This window comes from Marmota monax, unplaced genomic scaffold, assembly GCF_021218885.2.
Source record: "Marmota monax isolate L192 unplaced genomic scaffold, Marmota_monax_Labrador192_F-V1.1 WCK01_AAM20220418_F8-fsc00183, whole genome shotgun sequence".
NCBI classification, from domain to species: Eukaryota; Metazoa; Chordata; class Mammalia; order Rodentia; family Sciuridae; genus Marmota; species Marmota monax.
The window spans coordinates 2,607,924-2,619,353 of NW_026694841.1; the positions used below are offsets into that span (position 1 = coordinate 2,607,924).

The 11,430-nt window shown below is 50.2% G+C and overlaps 1 long non-coding RNA gene across 5 annotated transcripts in view; it reads left to right on the forward strand.

Annotated features, from left to right (window-relative positions):
- Nucleotides 1-10,649, forward strand: part of LOC124080362 (uncharacterized) — a 104,017-nt gene extending 93,368 nt beyond the window's left edge. For all 5 annotated transcript variants that reach the window (XR_009225109.1, XR_009225110.1, XR_009225111.1 and 2 more), the window contains 3 exons: nt 252-7,443; nt 8,799-8,956; nt 9,645-10,649. This is a non-coding gene — a long non-coding RNA (uncharacterized LOC124080362). The remainder of the gene's footprint in view (nt 1-251; nt 7,444-8,798; nt 8,957-9,644) is intronic.
- Nucleotides 10,650-11,430: the final 781 nt, after the last annotated feature.

An 11,430-nucleotide genomic window follows, 5' to 3' on the forward strand; every position in this document is an offset into this window, starting at 1 on the left:
ACAGTGCCCGAGGCCTGTAATGTTCCTAGTTCTTGATGTTGGGTGGGTGGTTCATTTAAGCATGTCCATGATATTATCAAATTGGATAACCGCCTGCATTAATTAATAAAATGAAGGCCCTTTCCTGAGTCAGAGATATAAATGTGGCATAAATCATTGTTAGTGATTAATCTCTGTGATGGGGCCTTGTGTTCACTAAATTGAGCCTGAATCTCAGATTTTCATTTGCTGGTGCCTCTTTATGTTCACAGGGTGCCTGTACCATGGCTGATTAAATTATCCTCCAGTCGTGAAGGTCTGTGCCTTTCCCTCTGGGTAAGGAGAATATCATACAATGTGAGTAATAAAGTTCTTGGTTCGGGTCATTAGTTCATGGTTTCCACTGTGTCATTATAAAAGATAATTAAATTTTAGGAGGCCACATATCGTCCTATGATAAGAATGGGTTATAAACCAAAATTAATCCAATTTAGCACAAGATGATGTACAAGGCGGAAAACACCCTCAGCTTTTCCATTAATTTTCCAAAATTTTAAATATCTTATTATTTAAACATCCCCTTCTTGATAAGAGCTGGCTGTTTCTCTCTTGGGACGTTGGAGGGTGGTCGTAGTAGGACAACACTGATGTGTTGTTCACCTTCAGTGCAGTAGGGCATCATCTGGCTCAGCGATGTGAATGGGATGCATCTGAATAAAAATTATGATTGAACATTTTTTTGAGCAACTAATATCCATTGCCAAAAAAGAATTTGGGGATTGCCTTGGGAATGATTCATGGAATCTCATGGAGTTTTTGTTGTTGTTTTGTGGCGTGGGGGCTGGAACCCAGGGCCTCACACATGCCAGGCAAGTACTCTGCCACTGAGCCACATCCCCAGCCCGCCGCTTGGAGTTTGTGAGGGTTCATTGATATCATTTCTATATCATTAGTGAATAAATAAATGGATCAATAAGCAAACCTTTTCATGAGGAAAGAAAAAGAGGCCAAAACATGAGCCAATTTTGAGGATATACTATAAAGCAAAGGATATTATTAATTCAGTTCTGAAATACCATGGCCCTTTAAAAGGGGAAAAACAGGTCAACATGGTGGTTGCCCCTTCTTATAAGAAGCATCTAGATAGAGATGTTCAGCCATTGATGTTCTGCTCTTAGTTGGCTGAAGGTTCCTGGGTTTTTGATTTATTGTGAATAAAAAGGTTAAAATGAAACAAACAAATAATAAATAAATGGTTAACTCCATGAGGGGGAGGTGTGAACCAGTGACAAGGGAATCCCATTCCCTTTTGTATCTGATTTGTGTGCACACAGGTGGATACACCTCAGCTGTCTTACTCGTGATTTAAGAATCACGTGTGTCACCTATGTGACAAAGGACAATATAGATGGGGGTAAGTCATAGGCTTTTATTTTACTTCATCTTTTTATTATAGTCTATCACTATTTATTCTTTTAAGAGAATAAGTGACTCCATGCAGTCACAGATTGAGAGCAGACCATGCCTAAGCCCTTGGAGAGTGCGTGTCCTAACCAACAGCGAGATCAGTTCACTTTGCTAAACAGAGACCCATGAGAAATAGGTGTAGATGACCTATTTAATAGGTTCTAGACTTAGCCAAAGATCTTGTTCTTGGTTGAATTGGGTTTTATTGTTCTACTAAAAGTTACAAATAGCCAAACAAGTCAAAATGCTAGCAAATACAGTGTCCACTTGGGTGACTGTGTCATGAAACAAGGTTTGTTCAGCAGGAGTCAAACTGTTCTACTGTCTTTAAGGAGTCCATGCAAAGACTTCGGTCAGTCACTTTTCCCTCTTATTGGCTGTAGATTCTTTGTTTTGAACTTATTTCCTAAAATGGGTAACTGACTAAATTAATAACCAGGAAAATTCATGTATGCAGAAAATTGAAATGACCAGGATTATTCCAATGATAAAATATTTTATGAAAAAAAAACGTTATGATCAACTCAATATTACTTCTCGGAAATCCATTTAACCAGAAAGACTTAATCCATTATCTCTGTGTAATGGAAATAAGAGGCATGTGTCAAAATATTTGTGTTTTTTTTCTCATATTCTGGTGGGTTCACAGAATTATCAGTGTCATTAATATTATTTATTAAATCAGTCTAGGAAAAAGTAAATTAGAAGCAATCAAATAGGACTGGTGATTAAGATGTGTTTTGGAACAAGAATTATAATTATTGTGGCTCTGTACCTCCCACATCCGTGAAAGAAAGGTTCAGTCTTTTACATCTCTGTTTTAAGAGCATGTAGTAGATTGTCCCACTCTGCATGTACTCCTGAGATATTTTGGATATTTTCTTGGTATCTACATGGGTTATCTTTGTCTGTCTCAAGCACGTATTTTAGGGACTCGTTTGTTTGCAGGTGTGGGTAGGAGGCCCTGATACCCCCTAGATCCCCACTGGGGCAGCTGGTATCTGAGAGTGCTGTGACGGGGCCCTCTGCCCTTGCTTTGCTTTCATGCCTCACCTCCCATGCTACAGGAGCTTGTTGAGAAATGGGCAGGTAAAAGATAAATGAGGAGGACTTTTGCCTGATGAGTCCTTGAAAATCAATGGAATCAATCAATGATGCAATGAAAGTGGGAAGGATTATGCAAATGAGCGCAGCAGCCTCAGTGAGCTGGGGACTAATGCCAGAAGTGAATGTCTGCGTGGTGTGTGGGTGAGGGTGCCTGAGCGAGCAAGCCCACGTTAAGTGGGATGCTGAGGGAAGAGTGCAAGATGAGCAGGTCCGTGGGTCCAGATGGAAAACCAGTGCTCAGGAGCGTGGGCAGCCCACAAGGCTGAGCCCCGAGGCTTCACCAGCAGGTGGATAAACAGAGGTGAGCCAGTAGCGAGGGAGTAGATGACCCAGCATGCCCGTGGGCAAATCAGGCAAGGAGGGGGTGAGGTGGAGCATCCATGTGGGTGAATCCATCAATCAGTCAAGGATGAGTGAGTGAATGAAAAGCCAGTGGAAGAGAAAAATATGGAACATGTTAGCTGAGTCAAAGAATGAAATGATAAATCAGCACCTGAAGAGACCAATGGATGGATGGGTGAAGATAGAGTAGCTAATGAATACAAGAGGGGATCAGAGAGTAGGTGAGTCAGTGTGGAATCAGGGGCCCAGTCAGCCGCTTTGAGAATGAATGAATGAGTAGTGACCGAGCCAGCTGCCCTTGGAGGATGGATGCATGACCTCACTGCTCCTGCCTCCCCACAGGACTGCAAGGCACAGCCAAGCCCAGCCGCAGCAGGAACGTGGGGCAGGAGCACCCTTCTCCTCTGTCATGGGTGTCACTTTACATGTCATCACTAAACAGAAGTGCCTTGAGGGCCGGGAACTGGGTCAAATTCTTTCTGTATCCCCAGAGCCTGCCCAGCCCGGAGCCTGGTAGGCACCCAGTAAATTACTGCTGAATGAATGAGCAAGGAACTAAAAATACACGTGCTTTTGTGGAACCAGCATGGCCTGGGTGCTGCTCTTGGGAGAAGCGTGTTGGGTATCAGAGACTCTGTGGCACCCTCCCCTTCGAGTCTAGATTCCCCCTGGAGTCCAGCTTCCTGTGCCAGACAGTGCACAGAATACTGGCAGTTCTGACTGCTCTGGCCGTTGGCCCATCCTTGGGCAACACTGGCTTGGCATGGTGGATTGGAAGCCCTGGGTCTTCCCGAAAGCCGCCCTTGTCTCTGCCAAGACAGGAGATTGAAAATAACCCAGTCTTGTTTTTATGCCTGCTGAGAGTGGGCCCACTCCTGGCCCTTCCAAGCCAACCAGATTCTTTCTTGTTTCCGATGGTAGGCTAAACGCAAGGCCCCTCTTGACCTCAGCTTTGTCTGTGGGAGGGGGCAACGGTGCCAACGTGACTGGCTTGTGGTTTTTAACAAGAGCTTCTTATAAGGGTCCTTGAATGTCCTAATATGTGTCATGTGCATATCATGGTACCTGGGAGGAAAAGGATGCCTTGGAAGTGTCACATGCCACTCTTGTTCTGCACTCCTGTCATCATCCTTGGTGATGTCAGCTGTGCTGATTTAAAAGCTCCCAGACAGATATGACACCTACCTTTTCCTGTTCCAGGAGACGGGAGGGTTCAAATAGCTCTAGGAAGAATGTCAGTTGGGGCAGGCCAGGCCAGGCCAGTCCACGCACCGCTAAGGCCACGAAACACGTCCTTCTACCAGGGAGCAGACAGATGGAGGTGAGCTGCACCACTTTCTCTCTCCTGGGGCTCATGCCCAAGACCCGCTTCCTTCCTTTGTCCCTTCCATGTCCAGTACCACCACGTGCCTCACACTGACCATTCCTCTTCCTCCCCTGCTGGGAGCTCCTGGCCCTGGACTCCACCTGGTCTTACACTTCTCCTCGGGACTTGGTGGTCAGTGCTCGATGTCCGGTGTGGGATCAGCCGACTCCTTTGTGAGGGTTTGATTTGGACTCAAACCATTGGCCTTCCTGCTTCAGACCAAACCAGGTAGGGTCCCCTTCCTAATTTTGGACATCTGAGATGGACTCTTCCAGTTTGGCTATTTTCCATTTGGTGAACTTTAGCCCCCCATGAGACAAGGTCAGGCATATTTGTGGCAGGAGGGTTCTCTCAGGGCTGAGGTTGGGCTGCAACATCAGCCTTGAGGATTTGGGGCCGGATCTGGGATTCGCTTGGTAAACATGTGCAGGTATAGAGAGCCTGAGTTAGGTTCCCACCACTTCCCAGAATTCCCTGGATAAATGAAGCCTGCCAGCCTCCCAGTGTTTGACAACTTTGAGTCAATTCTAGATTTCTGCTCCTTCCTGCTCAGCCTTGCTCTGCGCTGACAAAGTCACTCCCTCTGGAACATTCACAGTGTCTTGCCCTCTCTTAACTCCTGTGTCCCTTTATGAAGTCCCTCCTCTCTTCCTCATCCATCCCTCTCCATATCCCTAGTGGAGCCTGTGGACGTTATTAGTCATGAGCTACCAATTCTTCCCAAAGGGCTATGTGCTTCTTGAGAACAGGATCTTTCTGCATCCTTAGAGCCTAAGAGAGGGTCTAGGCATCAGGCAATGTTTGATGAATTAACCATTCATGCATTCCTTCATGGATTCAAAAAATATTGGGTCTTTTCTTTGCCAGAGGCTGTGCAAAAATAGCAAGAAATAAGACAGATGCCACCTATGCCTTTGCAGAGCTCCAAGTCTTGGGTGGGAATTAGATTTCAAGTAAATATTCAGGGCAAGATTATTCAATTACGCTTGTGATAAGTGCTGAGAGGCCAGGTTGGTGGGGGCATGCTTAGTGTGGCCAACTGGGCTGGCTTTGACCTGCACACGTCCCCTCTGCTTCTCTCTACCTAGTTTTGAGGAAGAATTGAAAGGACAAGATTATAGCCTTGGTTGGTGCTTGCTGGGGGCTTTGGTTCCTCGGGGTCAGGTAAGTGGGCTCTTTGCCCACTGTGGAGGAGACAGACGGGATGGATTTGGGGGTTCCTGTTGGTCATTGCCCTGGCAGCTGCAGAACACACACTGCCCTTCACTGGAGCACCCTGCATATTAGTGAAGTCTCTGCTGAGTGTTTGGGCTTCTCCGGTCTCTGGTGAGCCTTCAAGTGCTTCTCTTAGATGCCTTCCTAGGTGACACACTGGGGTAGAAGGGACTAAGAGTTGACATTTCCTTTTCATTCTGAGCTTCTCTGAGTATTGCCAAGAAGGAGCTTGGTTGCTAATGGCATTTTAGTGGCCTCCAGCCTCCGGCTGCATCCTCCCTGGTGTCCCCCAATTCTGCCTCCTCCACTGTTTAGTGTCCACCAAAGCACCCCTCCACCCCTTGAGCATCTCCTGTGAGCCCGTGGGCCATTCTTCTCATCTGCTCTCTGCCACCTCTGCCACCACTGTGCCAGGTCAAGCTTGTCTTGGGTGGATGTCAACCTTTGAATTGGCCTTCCTGCCGCATTCCAGCATGGCCTCCTGGAACGCACACCCAAGGGCCCCGAGCTCCCTAGAGCCCTCTCCCAGCTCCCCCAGGCCCCAGGAGAAAGCCCAGCTCCTTGGCCTCATCCCGAGGCTCTTCATGGCCAGGGCTCCAGCCTCTCTCCAATCCACCCTCTGGCCTTGGGGTCCCCGCAGAGCTCCTCTAGCCCCGTCTTGCAGTGCTGGGACCTTTCCTCTCCCTCCCCAAGGTGGGATAAGTCTACACTCTTACTCAGTCATGCCCTTGGCTCCCTGGCTGAGGGTGCCCTGAGCCCCGACTGCAGGGCAGAACCTGGTAGTGAGGGGTGGACGGAGGTGAGTGGTGGGGAGAAGGAGAGCGAGTGCACCTAGGAATGACGCAAAGCCTCCCTGGGGACAAGTGACATCCCTGGCAGGGGCCTGAGAGCCTAGCATGGGGGCAGCAGCACCTCCTCATGGCACGGCCTGTCCCCTCCTTCCACCAGCTCCACTTTGCCTTCCGTCTGTGACTCATTAAGAGACGTGTAACCGTAATCCTTGGAATCGCCCGGGATGGGGCATGTTTCCACTCAGTGGCATGAACATGGGGATTTTGTTCCCTTCTTAAGTAAATCTCGCTCCCAGGGGTCTGGACAGGATGTGGGCAATTGGACTAGGGCTGGAAACCTGACATTTTGCAAAAGGCCTCTTTCAAAATTTGAAACTCTGTGGACCCCAGCCAGGGCTGAGTCTGGCTTGTGGGGTCCCTGGGGCCTCCTCTTGGAGAAGGGATGGGGGAGCCAAGGCAAACCCCAGCCGTGACTGGGGAGCAGCCCTTCACGGGGCAGAGTTCCAGCTTCGGTTTTGCTGTCTGATGGAACTGGAGTGTGCTCAGGCCCTTATTTGCTCCCCTTTCAGACTTTTGGCCAAAGCCACAAGTCCTCCTCAAGCCAGTGGGGGTTGGAGGAGTGAGTGACAGCAGATGGGACTTTGTTCCAGGAGAGGAGAGGGTGCTCAGGGCTGCCATGCCCCCAGGAGCAGCACTGGGTGGTACTGAGCATGAGACCCTGGTGGCCTTGACAGAGAATAGGAAGAAAGACACCATGAGATGATGTGAGATGTGCACCAGGTGGAGCACAGCGTTCTCCCTTTAGGCTTGGTGCTGTCTCTAGGAGGGGACACCAGTTCCTCCTTCTACAGACAAGACACTGAGGCCTGGGGATGGCAGTGCTGACTCAGTGTGCTCTGCTCCTGCAGGTGTCCTGGCTTTGCAGGGGCCACCTGCTACAGAGCAGCTGAGGCCGGAGCTGAGGGCCACAGAAGAGCCTGGAGGGGTGCACAGGTGAGACGTCCCTGGCCCAGCTTTCAGCATTTGTGCCCTGAAGACAGGCGGTCCCGCTGACTTTAGTGAGTGGACACTGCCCTGCCTCCTATTCTCTTTGCTTTCCCAGGGCAGATAGCGTGCGTCTGGGGACATGTGGTCAGAAGGCTCAGCTGCAAAGGGAGTCCATTTCATTCTTACTCCGTAAGTCTCCATATGCTGTGGGCTTCCTTCCACAGTGAGGCCTGTGTGGGGCTCCTGCCCCCGGGGTGCATGCCCCAGCTCCAGGGCCACTATGCAGGTTTGCTCCTGTCTGATGTGGAGTTTCTGTCCCTGACACCTTCTACCCTCAAAGGCCCCATTTGCCCTCTTCTGAAGGCCTGTCCTCCATGACTTTGATGAGGGGAGAGATTTTCTTCTTCTCTTCATTTGAGTCCCAACTTCTCAGGCTAGCCTCAGAGTCCCTGGGCTATAAAGGTACAAGAGATGATGACAGGAACCCTTCCCTCGCCGTCTCAGCCTCTCTCTGCTGGACTCGTGTCCCACCTTCCTGCTCCTTGGCCCTCCAGGTCCTCCCCAATCCTCAGTCGCCATTTTGGAGCAGTTGGCAATATTGTATTTTCCCTAGGGCTCAGGGCTTCTCCGACCAGCTTGTGTTTTTGGCACATGATAAAATAAAGGCAGCTTGCTCCCTTGGCAGGGCCACACCCTTCCCCAGCTGATGTTCCTGGTGTCATCTGTGGCTGATGACCCTGGCCAGCCCCCTAGTAGCAAGGGCTGTGGGTAGCCACCTAGAGAGCACAAGAGCAGGTGTGGCCACATGTTCCTGCCACAGTCTCCCCACTTAGCTGTTCCTCATCCCTAGTGCCCACCCCGGCCTGCTCACAGGGAGCCACCTCTCCTACAACTTCCCTGCAGCTGGCTGAGTGGATGGGTGTGGCCATGTTTGCCCCCTCTCAACCCCGCTTCCAGAGAAGGACACTAGGGTGGAGTGAGCCTAGGGAACCCAGCCATGCCTCCATGTCCAGGGGATGTCCCATGTCCCCTCAGCTGTGCCCTGTGCCCATCACCTTGCCTGGGATGCCTGGGTGGGGAGTTTGGAGCACAAGGGGGCTGGTGCCTCAGTCCTGGGCCAAGGCCTGTCTCTGGACAAGTTTTAGCTTGATAGACCGCGGCATGTGTTCATGGTTCGCTCATCAGGACGAGAGCATAACAGACCCTCCGGGCCAGCTTTGCCATGTGGTGACCTTTCCTAAGGCCCCGCAGCAAAGCATCTGGAAAGCTCCCTCCTGCTGACAGTGGCCCCAGCAGCAGGGTCCTGCAGGCACAGGATACAGGCGCTGCATTAGCTGCAGCGTTTTGGTCAGGGCCCTGCCTGGCAGGACCCCCTCCTCTTTCCCTCGTGTGATGCAGGGGCTTCCCTCGGCCTGTCCGGGCATGTCCCACCTAAGAACCTTGCCTTTGGTGCCTACTTGTCCCCAGACACCTGCTCCTGTGACCTCTGGGAGAGCTCAGAGGGGTGAGCACTGGTCACTGATGGCAGCCTCTTTCCTCCACAGCAAGGAGAGTGCTGGGCTGAGCTCAGTGCCAGACTACACTGATCCAAATGAGAGTGGCTACACCAAAGGACCACTGCCCAGCCCAGGACTGGAGCACAGCCTGGGGTACCTCGAGCCTGGGGGAGTGCCGACCGGACCAGGGAGCAGGCCCTGTGGATGTAAGTCACAGTGGGTGTCCTCACAGTTGTGCTCAGAATCCTTAGAAGGGCAAAAGAAGGTGACAGAAGAGGCACTTGCAGACCAAGCTGATGGGTGTCCTGGATAAGACCAATGGGTTCAGTTCTAGGTGCCTTTGAGTTCTCGGGCAGTAGCAGGGATAGTGGTCATAATGATAGCATCCCCTCAACTGCGCTGATCACGAGTGCAGTGGTCTGCTCAGCCAAACCCAAGTCGCCCCCCGCACCTCCTTCTTCTCCTGGGCCATCCAAGTCCACTGAGCCTCTCTTCATCCCTCCTTGCTTCCCCTCAGCTGACACCTTGAAGTCAGGGCTCATTTGACAGCAGCTCTTTCCTCCTGCTGCCTCCTGTGTCTGCCCCACAGGGAGCCTGCTGCCCGCCCAGCCCCTCCGACTCCTCCCCACTGCTGTCCCCTTTGCTCCTGCCTCCCTGAGGTTCTTACAGCTGCCCAGTGCACACCTCCTGTCACTGCTCACTCTCAAGATCCCTCAGCTCCACCCACTCAGGTGACACTTGTACCTCATGTTTGATAAGAGTCCCCAGAGGGCAGGTGCTGGCTGGGTCCACTCCCTGGGCCCCCCAGCCCCAGTGAACGTTTGCAAGTTCCCCTGACCCCACAGCTGCCTGCTTGTACAGGTTGGGTCTTGACTTTCCTTCTTGCCTTGGAAGGTCCTCCAGCATGGAGCCCCTGGAGATGTGGCCGCGAGCCGCTGGCTTCCCAGAGGATGACGGCCATGGGTGTAGTAGCACCTCTGCAGGGTGAGCTGTGCTTTTCCTGACTCTTCTCTGCATGCTGTGTGCCTGTGGCAAGGGCCAGTCGAGGACATGCGGAGACTGCAGTGGTCCTAGATGAGCTTTACGCAGGGCCAGAGTGTGTGTGAATGCCTCCGAGAGGGGCCACGATCCATGCGCCTCTCCCGGAGCCTTAGTGTGCAGAGGCTGGGCCATTTCTGGCAGCTGCTTCTCCAAGTAGAGGCCGTGGCTGGCCAGAGAAGTCCCTCATCTCTGGTCCCTCCAAGGGGTGGAGGCTCTGCATCCTTGCAGTGTCCTTTCAAACAGCTTGAGTTGGGGCTCAAGGTCACCTTCTCACCTGTGCCCGAGTCTCCAATTATGCAGACAACTGCACTCTGTTAGCTGATTACATCACAGAGAACACAAAACACAGGAGCATTGAGTTTTTCTCATCAAAGACCCTAAAGCAATTAGGGTCACATACAATAATGATTTTAAATAATATATATATTTTTTCTGATATCCAAAAAAATACGTATTTCTTGCAAAAGCTTATAAAATATTGAGAAGAGCAGTTGGAAGAATGAGAATCTTCTTGGTCCCACTACTCAAAGACAACCACTGCCAACATTTGGTGACCAGCCTCTGTTTTCTTGTTTACTTCTGAAAATTAGGAGAGTGTGTGTGTGTGTGTGTGTGTGTGTGTGTGTGTGTGTGATTGAACTCATCACTGTTATCCTGTTTCTTTACCTAACTATACTACTAAGTGGTTTCCTGTTCTGTGTTCCTTAATGGTTACAGAGCCTTCTAGCTACTGACTGTATCACAGTCAGCTTCGTGGGTTTGCTTTTGTTGGTATTAGGATGCACTTAAAATCCAAATTCTGCAGTTCAAGGTGGGCTTCTGTGTTCACCCTCATATCTCTGGTTCATTCCCCGCAGTTCATTCTGAAAGCCCAGCAGCGCGAGTGCCTTGTGGCCAATCTGCCCCCACCCTAACTTCGTGGCCACGTGTGTTCTAGAGTCAGCTTGAGCAGCACCCACTTCTCTGGGGATTGCCAAAGTCTGTGCCTTTACAGGTCTGATGTGGGACTTCTCTTTCTTGGTCTGAGCTCCTTCTGCACCTGTGTCTGAAGAACTCCCTACTTCTTCTTTGCTTATTTGTATCTGAATTGCCAGCTCAGGCTTTGCACTTCTCGTTTCTCACTTAGTTTTTACTTTTGTCAAAGTTATGCATATGCCTCGTTTTAAGAGTCAGATAGTTCTGTGCAATTGTCACAGAAGCATCCGCCCTCCCACCTTCCCGGCTCCACCCAGGTTTTCCGCACTGTAGCGGCAGCTTACAGTTCCCTAGCTGATTCTTTTGACATTTACATCCATAATTCTAAGTAATATTCTTATTTTTCTACTTCATGATTTTCTTTTCTTATTTTTCTTAAAAGCTTAGCCATTTGTCTTGACTTAAAAAAAAAAAAAGCTCAGGCATTGTCTTGACTTTTCTCAGAAAACAAGACTTTGACGACTTTGCATACGCCCTTGGCTTCACCCTAGTGCCTTCCTCTGTGTATCAACCTCTCCATATATTTATGGTTTGGTCAATATTCAGAGTTTACATTGTTGTAAGAATGTAAACACTCTTGAATGCTGAATGAAGTAGCAATGTGAGTATTTTCTTCTTCACAATTTTTCCCCCCTGGAGTTAATACTCACCCTGTATGTAGGTG